Source organism: Primulina huaijiensis, chromosome 12 (assembly GCF_012295235.1).
Source record: "Primulina huaijiensis isolate GDHJ02 chromosome 12, ASM1229523v2, whole genome shotgun sequence".
Lineage (NCBI taxonomy): Eukaryota > Viridiplantae > Streptophyta > Magnoliopsida > Lamiales > Gesneriaceae > Primulina > Primulina huaijiensis.
Window position 1 is genome coordinate 17,311,440 of NC_133317.1, and position 14,774 is coordinate 17,326,213.

General features: G+C 38.9%; 1 pseudogene; it reads left to right on the forward strand.

Annotated features, from left to right (window-relative positions):
• Positions 1–14,774, forward strand: part of LOC140989445 (uncharacterized) — a 36,562-nt pseudogene continuing 21,788 nt past the window's right edge.

The window sequence follows — 14,774 nt, forward strand, 5'->3', positions numbered from 1 at the left end:
ATGAATGCAGAATCTTTAAACTTACTAGATTTGATTGATGTAGATGACGTTGTTGAAGAGACTGGAGGTGATGATCAGTTAACATGCTCGGATCCTAGGCAGTGCACATCTGATGACCTTGCAGTTTATGAGCTTTATGCATGTTAAAACTTATTTAATACTCTGACTTATTTTATTGCATTTTGGTTTGGAAACAAATTAATTCTTTGGATGTTTTAAAATATTTTATGGATGTCGACGTTGATCATTTTTTTTCGACTCAAAATATTAAGAATTTGAATTGTTTATATTGTTTTTTTAATTTCTAATTTTAGGTTTATTGGTTTGAAATTTCGGAAAATGATGTATATGTTTTTATTGAGTTTAAAAGTTAAGAGTTACGGATTTAATTAGATAGAAAAATTTTATATTCCGCATATTTTAAATAGTAAGTGATGGTCGTTAACATTAGAGTATTTCAAACTTTTATTGTGTTTTCATAATGAAGAATTTGGACTTTTATGAGTTATTGCTCTTTCATTTGCTCTGATCTGATGAAAATATTTAACCTCTGAATGGCTTGAGCACTTTTCTCTTATCTAGTTAAGATGCAACAGAAAGTTTAGTTCACTAACATTTACGTATTGTCATTATTCAAAACTGATCTTATATATTGATCTTACAAAAATTAAACTCATGGGGAATTAATGTCAGACGCTCCACTTGCTGCATCTATACCATTTGTATAATCTGCTATAGAATCACATAACAACCACAGCAGCTTCAAAGGGACAGATGTCAAGCCCCCGCACAAAAATCGAATAAAGCACAACACATATAAATGACATGTAATATTACAAAATAATTCATTCTCTTAAACAAAATAAGCTATCGATTGAATCTCGGTTTCAAGAGAATCATCTGGTCAACGTATACCCGAAGGGAAGAGATCCCCAACATCAATGACCTAATCCTTCACTCGGGGTGGCACGTGGCGATCTAGAGTACCTAGAATATGGTAAACCTATAGAGAATATTCATGTCATAGTAGTAACCTTTGCTACACTATGCCACTCAAATATAGCCCCATACATGATCAATTCAGGAGATCTCCGCCAAATCAAATATGAATTAAATGATGCAATGCTATAATGTCATGTTCAATATCTAAGTAGAAATAATATAATCAATCATGCATCAATCGAAATTAACTCCTCAATTAATTCATAATGCATATCTCAACATAACAGTGAATATCAACAAGTACATTACATAGCTCAATGAATCATATAAGTAAGCAATGAGGTAAAACAATATATTTACCTCGAATACGTTATTACGTCAAAAAATTAAATAAGATGTGTGATGTCAATACGCCCTCGACTCTAATTTTAATAATAACTCATCAAAGAGTGAACTATAATCTCGGTAATAAAGACATGACTCAATATCAATACATGTTAATAAATGCATAAAATCAACATATTATTTAAATATATCTTAAAATCATATTTTATTTTATAAAATAATGTGTAATCTTTCATTTCTATGCATAAATCTCAAACTCATTTCTATGAATTTAATATTTAAATTATAAATTCAACTCCTTGAATTTATCACCACCAAAATTTAATAGTCATAAATTCTACTCCTTGAATTTATTTCTCAATATTTTATATAAATTCAACTCCTTGAATTTATTATCTCAATATTTTATATAAATTCAACTCGAATTTATTATCTCAACAAGGACAAAATAATCCAGTACTTGTGTGACCTTCAATGGTTCAGGGATACAGCTAACCGTGAGTTCACAACTCTTTGTGATTCAGGACATAATTCTTTATTCGGACTTACCCTAATTTGCCATATTCTATGTATCAACAATTAATCAAGAGAATGTCAGAAATCATATTTCTGATTAAACGCATCGAATCATGGTAAGAGTGACTAGTAGCATCGCCCCATGATTTCTTAGGTATCACTGGTAGTGCCTGCAAAAACCAGTCGGTTATGATTAACGTACAGTAAGGTCCCTTCATCTCATATATTCCGATCGAATCTGCAGCCATTTGTTCATCGAAGGTTGGATAAGAATTCGATAATTATGTGACACATATTTGAAAATTGATAGTGGCATCACATGTACAATTGGAGAACTCATTCTCTAATGTACATCTCATACTCTGGCCAGAGATTCCATGCACTATTATTTCATCAGATCACACAGGATATTCACACCCGTAGGTGAGTGGTGAATTCCCAACTACAATGCACTGGCTCCTACATGCGTCGCAACTGTATACAATCTTGCCACCTGATGACACTCTTGGAGTCGGTAAACGAGTCAAAGCACAGCCCTAGCATATAGAGCCTCAGTGTTGTCCTGGGTCGTAAGGATTAATGGAGTACAATCATATCCACAGACTTATCCTCTTGATGAATGATAACCACTTGGAAAGTCCTAGGGAAGGCAATTCGGTATAATTATCATATGACTACCCATCTGCATGTTTGGGTATCTCTATGTCCTTACCAAGAAACGCGGTACACAACATAACATAGGCTAGTCTCGAGCTCAAGCGACCTTTATCCATGTTTTAAATGGCTAAATCGACTAGGAACAAATTTTGATTCTACAATGTTTACCAATGAATTTCAACATCGAATTACGATTCATTTGTATTAAAATATAATCAAGGTCTTTATCTGTTGGAAACTTAATTTCGGATGTTTGACAAACCGATTATTTATTAGAACTAACTGATCAAATATTCGATCTATACAGCTTGCCTAACTGAAGAGTATCACGCATATTATCTAAGGCAACCGAACCCAGCTGAACTGAACTTTCGAAGAAAACCAACTGATCAGTTGGAAACTGATCAGTTGAACTTAATTGAATTCTCAAAGACAGCTGACTGATCAGTTGATATATTCAGCCGTATGCTTCCTTCAACTAAACATGTCCCGGGAAAGAAAATTAAACCGACAAAGAGACATAGCAGATTGCAACTAAATACGAAACGCCGCACTTCAATCAATACAGCTTAGAACAACGCATTTCGGCTAAAGCAATTAAGACGCCGCATTACAATAAACGAAACAAACAATGCCCAAGGAATGATGAAGTGGCAATCAACGGATACAAAGATTCAAATATATCTCAAGTTATCATTGGAAGGGAAGATTATAAATATGATAGAAGATCAGCTGAAAAAGTGACGCGCACAGATTCTCTATTCAAAGCTTGCTGTTACTCTGTCAAAATTTTAGCTCACACTCACTTGATTTATTCGTAGTAGTCAAGGCTACAATTTGAGTTCACTAGCACTTTGTAATAATCGTTAAATTCGATAGTGCTAAGATCAGTTCTGCACTGAGAACATTCTGTAATACTAAGAGTTTCAGTTTTTGGCAATGGTAAGTCCAAACTAAAGTGGGTCAGTACAAATCTTGTATTCGATCAAAGTCTTTTAGTGGAAATCCTATCCATGAGATAGAAGGGGTGACGTAGGAGTAATTGAAATCTCCGGACATCTAGAAACAATACTTGTGTATTTTATTTTAGTTTTGTATTCTATCTTTCAGTCAGTTAATTTCCGCAACTACTTTAGTTTAACTGATTGTCATTGACCAACAAGATTCCGAGAATCAGTTTCTCACCAAACTGAACTCAAAACTCGAAAAGATCAGTTATAATTGTGAGTGTTTATTCAACCCCCCTTCTAAACACTCTTTTTTCGTTAATCGATCCTATCAAGTGGTATCAGAGCAATTGAATCTTGTTCTTGAATACCTTTGATCTATAAACTAGCTAGCATGACTTCATTCAACAAAATTCCTATGTTCTCCAGAGAAGAATTTGATGATTGGAAAATCAGAATGCAGGCTCATTTAGCTGCACAAGATGATGACATGTGGTATGTCATAACTGATGGACCCCTGAAGATTCTAAAAACAAATACAGCAGTTGCCATAACAGAAGGGGCACCACAAAGAGTAGAGAAGCCCAGAGATGAATGGACAACTGAAGATAAAAGAAAAGCAAATCTTGATAATGTGGCTAAAGACATTCTGTACAAAACGCTGGACAAAGTAACCTTCAGCAAAATAAAGATGTGTAAGACAGCCAAAGAAATTTGGGAAAAGCTGATACAGCTATGTGAAAGAATTGATCAAACCAAAGAAAATAAACTTTCTGTTGCTGTTCAAAAGTTTGATAACATCAAAATGAAAGCAAGAGAATCAATGCACGAGTATAATGAAAGAGTAAGCAGTATCATCAATGAGTTAAATGCACTTGGAAAAGTGTATACCAACAAAGAGATTGCACTAAAGGTAATGAGAGGTCTTCCCAAGGAATGGGATGTCAAGACCATGGCAATGAGGGAGTCCAAAGATCTGAACCAGATTGAACTTCATGATCTGTTTGCTGATTTAAAGGCTTATGAATTTGAGCTGCAGACCAGAGAAGGAGAACCATCTACCCCTGCAGCCACAACTGCTCTAGCTGCTGTCAGAACAGAACCAATCAGTTCAGTCGAGAAATCTGCTGATCAGTTGAGCAGTGATGCTATGTCATTGTTCATCAAAAAATTTGGAAGGTTCATGAGAAAGAATCAAGGAAACTTCCAGAAGCCATACCAAAGGAACAGTTCCAAAGATGAATCAAATGCCTGCTACAACTGCGGCAAATCAGGTCACTTTATGGCTGATTGTCCTAAACCCAAGAAGGACAGTCAAGGCTCAACTGATAGAAGAAAGAAATCATATGAGCACAAAAGAAGACCCAAGGAAGATAAGAAGTCCTTCAGAAAGAAACATGAGGTACTCTTAGCTGAAGAAAACAAATCTAAATGGGCAGAAACTGACAGTGAGGAGTCAGAACCAGAAAGCTCATGCAGCTCTAGTGATGATGAGGAAGTCAAGTGCTTAATGGCTAATGATGCAGAAGAAGAATCATCTAGCCAACAGGTATTTGATTTCAGCTCAACTGATTTCACACGAGAAGAACTCATTCTAACACTACATGACATGGTAAATGAGTATCAAAAGCTTGCATCATCATTTGAAAAAATCAAAGCAAAGCAAACTGATCCCACAGACAATAAAACCAAAACTGATGAATCAGTTGATGGGTTGAGTCTAAAAAGGGAAATTGCTGAGTTAAAAGCAGAGAGAAACAAAAATCAGTCATTAATCCAGAAGTTGTTTCTTGAAAACTCAAAACAGACTGAGCTCGTTCAGTCTTGGAACAAGTCATCTACTGCACTGAATGAGATGCAGAATTCACAAAAATCAGTTTCTGATAAAACTGGTTTAGGGTTCAACACTCAAGGAGAAATATATCCAAATGATACTAAACCAAAGCCAAAAATAAACAAAGGGAAATACATTCATTTTGTCAAAACAGCAGTGATACAAGAACAAATTGAGCCCAACAAACTGATTGAGCAACCTACTGAGAATATGAACAAGGCTAGAAGATATGGGATTGGTTATAGTCAAAAATTCTCAACTGATTCACAAAGTCAGTCATCAAAGAGGTCTCACAAGAACTATTCGAATAGCTATTTCAATTACTATAACTGCAAGCCAGTTCAAAAGAGATATAGACTGAACAATCAGTTCAATAAAACTAAAACAAATATTGTATCATCTGTACACTACACACCAAGCACAAAAAATCCGAGAAAAACCATTTGGAATACTGCTACTGGAAAATCTATTAGACTAATCCAAGTGTGGATTTCTAAGGGACTAATCAGTTCAGAACCCAAATAGATATGGGTACCAAGTTATATTATATGTGCGATTGCAGGTAACAGGTACAAACAAGAACTCAATATGGTATTTGGACAGTGGATGCTCGCGAAATATGACAGGAGATGCAAGTGCATTATCCCAACTGATCAAATACACTGGTCCAAACATCAGTTTCGGGGACAATTCCAAAAGTAGAACTGTGGGTAAGGGTAAGCTTGTCCATGGTAACTTTACTTTTAAAGATGTTCTATTAGTAGAAAACCTGAGGTATAACTTGATTAGCATCAGTTAGTTATGCGACAGTGGACTCTTAGTACAATTTGACAAAAATTCATGTTTAGTCAAAACTTCAACTGATGAAATCATACTACCTGGCAAACGTTGTGGAAACACATATAAAGTCAGTTGGAATGATTAAACTTATGCACCAGTTTGTTTTATTGCTTCCAAATCATCTAAAAACTGGTTGTGGCATAAGAGACTAAATCATTTAAACTTTAAATTCATTGCCTATCTAAGTAAACATGAACTTGTAACTGGTTTGCCCGAAATAGATTTTTCAAAAGAAAAACTTAGCTCAGCATGTCAGTTTGGTAAACAAATACGATCCTCTTTTAAAAACAAGGGATGTAAATCTTCTTCCCGATGCTTAGAACTGCTGCATATGGATCTATTTGGTCCAATACCAATCATGAGCTTAGGGGGAATGAAATACACCTTGGTGGTCGTAGACGATTTTTCAAGATTTACTTGGGTTATTTTTCTCAAATCCAAAGACCAAACTGCTGCACAACTGATAAAGCTCTTCAAAAGACTTTTAAATGAAAAATCAGTTGGAATTCATCGAATCAGATCTGATCGAGGAACTGAATTCATCAATCAAACCCTTTCAAACTTCCTAGAAAATGCTGGAATTAAGCATGATGTGGGGACCCGGGCTCTAACTCGATTATCTTTGGGATTAATTGGATCTTTGCTAGAAAATGTGGGTCAAAATTTTACTTTTAACATTGATTCAAATGTATATAAACAAGCACAAGACATTATATAATATACTGTCATTTTATTCAATTCAAAATACCATTTGCTTGTTCGTCTACAATTAACATACTAGTGTTTAAAAATTCAATACATGTCTAGTAAGAAACCACTAGTGATCTTCTACGCCCGTAATCTCCACGCTATCTCGATCTCTCATCCTCTGTGTGACCCTGATCCTGTCCCACCTGTGATCATGCACACATACAGACACAACCACAGCCGGATACTCCAGTGAGAACAATTCCCAGTATAAAACATGTATACATGCATGTCAGGCAATTACATACAATGTAATAAAACATAAATCAATGTTAATGACACATTAGTGAATACAGATATAACTCAGTGACTCTTATTCTTTGACTCGACTCATATCTAAGTCTAGGGATCCCGGTGTGAATAAGACGTAACAAGTCTCCCACCTACTCTCCCAATCGGGGTGGCGGTACGTCTTATTCCTAGACTTCGGTCCTGTCTGTATCGAATATCTACACTAGGAGTCGATCTTCTCCTATGTCTCGATACCACCGAACATCTAGACTTTGGCAACTCTGCCAATGACTCTCCTATCTCAATGCTTGTATAAAAATCAATAAAAAGAACAAGCATAACAAGGTATAGAAATCTAGTATGTGATTTTGGAAAACTCGAATCAAATCTAACTCGAGTTGTATCTTCCCGAATCAACATGAATTATACCTTTCGTTGTCGTAGTCGTTGTCGTAGTCTCGACGTCGAATAGGTCAATATCAACTCTGAAATGATACATTCAAGATGCATTCTATCAATCTCTAACTCAAATCAACACATATATAAATCACTAATCAATCTCGATACGATTCGACGGCATAACGGCGTGATCTTGCAATACCGATCACTTCAAATCTCAACATATATCAATACTCAATAACAATCAATCCACAAGGATCAAAATCTGTATATTTTCATACAGATATAAACTCGAATTTCATAACAATCACATATCCTATCCGTTCTTCGATCCGATTGCGAACAAACGTTGCTTATAATCATAAGAACATATAATCTCAATCATATCCAAATTTCCCCAACATCTAAACTTCAAACCATCTAGGAAATGAATAAAACTTACATCCTCTTGAAGTGCTTGATGAGAGGACCACAATTCTTAACTCGGATTCAAATTCGGTTGGCCGGATCTTGCGAAACCATCAATCTAAGCTAGGATGCAACTTGAAGGAAATTCTGAAGCATTTCTTGTTTCTCTCTCGTCCATATCAAGCTGGAAATGAAGATAACACATTATATATGCATGGCAAGGACACTTGGCTTATTTTTCATTCTGCACGTCTCGCGCATATGCGCGACCTCAACCGGCGCATATGCGCGAGACCTACTGTCTCGGCACTTAACAATTTTATCTGCTGGCGCATATGCGCGCCCCTTCTCGGCGCATATGCGCCCACTTCTCTGGACATCTCGCGCATATGCGTGCCTCTTGTCGCGCATATGCGCGAGACCTTCGTCTCAGCATCTCTTGGACTCACTCAGCTCGCGCATATGCGCGCCCACCAGCCGCGCATATGCGCGAGACCTTCGGGTCTCACACATAATTCTTGCACATATTCTCAACTCAACAATTCCAAGCCCATCTCGACATGCTCTGTCTATAACCATATCAATCAATCAATTAATAGTCTCAGATTAACAGGATAAAAATCTCGGGCATTACATTTCTCCCCCTCTAAGATATGATTTCGTCCCCGAAATCTCAGGTAATTAATCAAAGCTGGTATAAAAGCAAGATAATCAAGACTGAATAAATACTCACATTAGACAAATAGTTCTGGATATTTCTGTCTCATCTCTGATTCTGTTTCCCGAGTCGCTTCTTCAGTACCATGACGACTCCACTGAACTTTCACTAATGGAATAGTCTTCGTTCTGAGCTGTTTCTCTTTCCGATCAAGAATCTGAATCGGCTGCTCAACGTACCTCAAAGTCTGATCTAGCGCGGCTTCTTCAGGCTGAATGACATGAGAACTATCTGGCATATATCTACGTAACATCGATACATGAAAGACGTCATGTATCCCAGATAAAGAAGTAGGAAGAGCAAGTCGATATGCTCGATCGCCAATTTTTTCAAGAATCTCGTACGGACCGACGTATCTAGGAGACAACTTCCCACGTTTGCCAAATCTGACAACACCTCTGAAAGGAGAAATCTTCAAAAATACTCTGTCTCCTTGTTCAAATACTAACAGTCGACGTCTGATGTTCGCGTACTTCGCCTGTCTATCTTGTGCCGTCTTCATTCGCTTCTGAATTATCTTTACTTTTTCAGTTATTTCACGAATCATATCTGGCCCTAAGTCTGGTACCTCTGAGATGTCATCCCAATACAGCGGAGATCTGCACTTCTTCCCGTATAATGCCTCAAACGGTGCCATCTCAATGCTCGTTTGATAGCTGTTGTTGTACGAGAATTCACAAAGAGCTAGTGAATCTTTGCCAACTAGTACCAAAATCTAGTACTACAGCTCTCAGCATATCTTCTAAAGTCTGGATAGTCCGCTCTGACTGTCCGTCTGTCTGGGGATGGTAAGCAGTACTCAAGTGTGAAGTCGTACCTAGAGCCTACTGTAAACTGTACCAGAAGTGTGAAGTGAATCGTGGATCACGATCTGATCCGATCGACTTCGGCACACCATGTAATCTGACAACCTCTCTGACATATATCTCGGCCATATGATCATGTCGGTATGTCATCTTGTAAGGAATGAAGCATGCTGATTTGGTCAATCTGTTTATCACCACCCAAATTGCATCATAACCCCGAGATGATCGTGGTAATTTCGTAACGAAATCCATGGAAATGTGATCCCATTTCCACTCAGGAATAGCTAAACTCTGAAGTAACCCTCCGGGCTTCTTTCTCTCGGCGTCACCTGTTGGAAATTTAAGCATTTCGACACAAACTCTGCAATGTCTGACTTCATTTGTTTCCACCAGAACTGTGTCTTCAGCTCATTGTACATCTTCCTGCCACCAGGATGAATACTGAACCGACTACAGTGCGCTTCTGAAAGTATTTGTTGTTTCAAATCTGAAACATCTTGCACTACAAGACGGTTATTCACATACAACACATGATCACGTATCTGATACTCAGAAATATGTCCTGATCTGACCATATCAATCGACTTCTGAACACTCTGATCGTTTCTTTGTGCCTCTTTGATACGAACAATCAATTCTGGTTCACACTGAATAGGGGCAAGTCGCAACGGCCTACTATCTGTTTCAAATTCTAATCCAGAAAAGCAACAATCTTCTATCATATTCGAAACACCTATCGTCGACAAGGATAAGGAACATACCCTCCGACTCAAAGCATCCGCTGCTGCATTTGACTTCCCTGGATAGTATTTGATTTCACAATCGAAATCCTTCAATAAATCGAGCCATCTACGATGTCTCATGTTCAACTCTGACTGAGAAAATATATATTTCAGGCTTTTGTGATCAGAGTAGATCTCAAATTTCTCACCATACAGATAGTGTCGCCATATCTTCAGTGCAAATACGATAGCCGCCAATTCAAGATCATGAATTGGGTATCGAGTCTCGTATGGCTTCAACTGTCTCGAAGCATAAGCAATAACATGATGTCGCTGCATAAGAACACATCCTAACCCTCTGTGAGATGCATCGCAATATACAACGAAATCACTCGTACCTGAAGGTATCGTCAGGACTGGAGCACTAGTCAATCTTTTCTTCAACTCTACGAAGCTCGACTCACATGCTTCTGACCAGATAAAAGGCGCATTCTTCTGAGTCAACTGAGTGATTGGCTTTGCAATACTGGAGAAATCTTTAATAAATCGTCGATAGTATCCTGCTAGACCCATGAAACTGCGTATCTCTGGCACAGAAGTTGGTCTAGGCCAACTAATCACTGCCTCGACTTTGCTCGGATCAACAGAAATACCATCTCCAGATATGATATGACCCAAGAAGACAACCTGTCTCAGCCAAAACTCACACTTTGACAGTTTAGCATACAGTTGCTCATTTCTTAACGTGTGCAATACAATTCTCAAATGCTCAGCATGATCAGTCTCATTTCTCGAGTAAACCAAAATATCATCTATAAAAACAATTACAAACTCATCCAGATACCTCTGAAAGACACGGTTCATCAGACTCATAAACACCGCTGGCGCATTCGTTAAACCAAACGGCATGACAATAAACTCATAATGTCCAAACCTGGTTCGGAATGCTGTCTTCGGTATATCCACATCTCTAACTCTCAGCTGGTGATATCCAGATCTCAGATCGATCTTGGAATAGACAGAGGATCCCTGCAACTGATCAAACAAATCGTCGATGCGAGGCAATGGGTACTTGTTCTTTACTGTTGCCTTGTTCAGTTGCCGGTAATCGATACACAATCTCATCGAACCGTCTTTCTTTCGCACGAATAGCACTGGTGCGCCTCAAGGGGATACACTTGGTCTGATATATCCCTTGGCCAGCAAATCTTCAAGTTGTTCTTTCAATTCTTTCAACTCTATCGGTGCCATTCTATAAGGAGCTCGAGAAATAGGAACCGTACCTGGTACTAGGTCGATGCTAAAATCTACCTCTCTGACTGGAGGCAATCCCGGAATCTCATCGGGGAACACATCTGCAAACTCGCTAACCACTGGCACATCTGCCAAGGTAGGACTCGATTTCAGTAAATCAACTGAATAGACAAGGAACCCTTCTGCTCCTTTCTGTAGTAATCGAGTCATAGACAATACTGAAATCAAAGGAATCCTAGCTCTAGACCCTTTGCCGTAGAACTTCCACTCTTCAGCCATTTCTGGTCTGAATCTAACAATCTTGTGGAAACAGTCTACTGTCGCTCTGTACTGGGTTAGCATGTCGATACCAATAATGCAATCAAAATCAGATAACCCAAGCACAATACAGTCTAATTCTATCTCATTCCCATCATACTGTAGTAAACACGATCTAACAGATGTCACTGATATCAACCCTGTCCCCAAAGGAGAAGAGATAGAAACTACAGTAGACAACGACTCAATAGGCAATGCACATGTCAATGCAAAACGCTCAGATAAGAATGTATGTGATGCACCTGTGTCTATCAGAACATAAGCAGGATAACCGCAAAGCGAACAATTACCTGCTATCACGTCATCAGGGGCATCCTGAGCCTGCTCTTCTGTCAGCGCAAACACTCGAGCCTGCTGTCTGAGAGGTTGGCTCACTGTCTGGCCACCTCGAGCTCTGGGCTGTGTAGATGCAGGGGCTGGCTGGAATGAATGAACAGATGAAGCTTGCCTCTCAGGCTGAGTTACAGAGCCAGATGCTCCTACACTCTGAGTCTGCTGTGCAACTCTCTGTGGACAGACCCTGGCGAAGTGGCCCTGCTGCCTGCAAATGTTGCAGCGACCCATCATGCTCTGACACTGCTCGGTGGCATGTCTACCTCCACAAGAACTACAGTAAACCCCTGTATACTCTGATCTCTGGCCCGACCATGTCTGTCTCGGCCCACTGGAGCTCGACGAACTGCTCCCTAATTTCTTGAACTGTTTCCCCTTCGCTTTCAAACTGTCTTTCCTCCCACTGCTGCTACCACCACTCTCGAATCTGAGAGGTGGTTGCTGATACTGACCCGAGGGCTGGGGTGGTCTAGGAGTCTGAGTGGTATAAGAAGTGCTTCGTTGCCTAAGCAACCCGGCTTCTGCTCCTTTCGCCCTGTTCAAGGCATCAGAAAAATTGTTGGGTCGTTCCGTGTTCACCAAGGTGAATATCTCCGGATTCAGGCCATTGATAAACTGATCCGCAACGGCCTCGTCATTCCCAGCAACGTGGGGAGCAAATCTGAGCAATGTGGAGAACATAGCCACTTATTCCTCGATGTTCAACTGTCCCTGTTTCAGGTTGGCAAATTCAGCACCTTTGTCTTTTCGGTCGGAGACGGGAAAGAATCGCTGATAGAACTCTGTCTTGAACACCTTCCAAGTGACCTCTGTACCACGATGCTCCAAGGCCCTCTTTGTGGTAAGCCACCAATTCTTGGCAACTTCTTGCAGTTGATGCCCAATCAATTTAACTCGGCGTTCGTCGGTATAGTCAAGAGATTCAAATAACATCTCGATATCATCGAGCCAACTCTCACACTCAACTGAATTTTCTGTGCCCTTCAGTGTCGGTGGTCTAAATGACTGAAACCGCTTTAACAAAGTCTCCATCGGTGTAGCGGTCACATCCATCAGATCATTGGATGTACTGCCCTGTTCTGGTGCCCGACCTGCTACTGGTTGCGGTACTCGTCGAGGAGGCATATCTGATTATCAAATGGATTAGTATACAGTCTATACAATCTGTCTCAGTCCTCCTCTGATTATATACCTCTGATCCAGAATCGGTTCTGATTCAGTCTTGGCAAGTAGATGCTGTAATCAACTCAGATAACACACAACATGTAATAAAGAAAGCAATAAATCATGACGTGTGCTAGCATGATATAAGCAAGGAAGACGACTCGATCTACCCCGCTCACTCTCTTCTATCTCAGTCTATACAGAACCTACGGCTCTGATACCACCTGTTGTGGGGACCCGGGCTCTAACTCGATTATCTTTGGGATTAATTGGATCTTTGCTAGAAAATGTGGGTCAAAATTTTGCTTTTAACATTGATTCAAATGTATATAAACAAGCACAAGACATTATATAACATACTGTCATTTTACTCAATTCCAAATACCATTCACTTGTTCGTCTACAATTAACATACTAGTGTTTAAAAATTCAATACATGTCTAGTAAGAAACCACTAGTGATCTTCTACGCCCGTAATCTCCACGCTATCTCGATCTCTCATCCTCTGTGTGACCCTGATCCTGTCCCACTTGTGATCATGCACACATACAGACACAACCATAGCCGGATACTCCAGTGAGAACAATTTCCAGTATAAAACATGTATACATGCATGTCAGGCAATTACATACAATGTAATAAAACATAAATCAATGTTTATGACACATTAGTGAATACAGATATAACTCTGTGACTCTTATTCTTTGACTCGACTCATATCTAAGTCTAGGGATCCCGGTGTGAATAAGACGTAACAAGTCTCCCACCTACTCTCCCAATCGGGGTGGCGGTACGTCTTATTCCTAGACTTCGGTCCTGTCTGTATCGAATATCTACACTAGGAGTCGATCTTCTCCTATGTCTCGATACCACCGAACATCTAGACTTTGGCAACTCTGCCAATGACTCTCCTATCTCAATGCTTGTATAAAAATCAATATAAAGAACAAGCATAACAAGGTATAGAAATCTAGTATGTGATTTTGGAAAACTCGAATCAAATCTAACTCGAGTTGTATCTTCCCGAATCAACATGAATTATACCTTTCGTTGTCGTAGTCGTTGTCGTAGTCTCGACGTCGAATATGTCAATATCAACTCTGAAATGATACATTCAAGATGCATTCTATCAATCTCTAACTCAAATCAACACATATATAAATCAATAATCAATCTCGATACGATTCGACGGCATAACGGCGTGATCTTGCAATACCGATCACTTCAAATCTCAACATATATCAATACTCAATAACAATCAATCCACAAGGCTCAAAATCTGTATATTTTCATACAGATATAAACTCGAATTTCATAACAATCACATATCCTATCCGTTTTTCGATCCGATTGCGAACAAACGTTGCTTATAATCATAAGAACATATAATCTCAATCATATCCAAATTTCCCAAACATCTAAACTTCAAACCATCTAGGAAATGAATAAAACTTACATCCTCTTGAAGTGCTTGATGAGAGGACCACAATTATTAACTCGGATTCAAATTCGGTTGGCCGGATCTTGCGAAACCATCAATCTAAGCTAGGATGCAACTTGAAGGAAATTCTGAAGCATTTCTTGTTTCTCTCT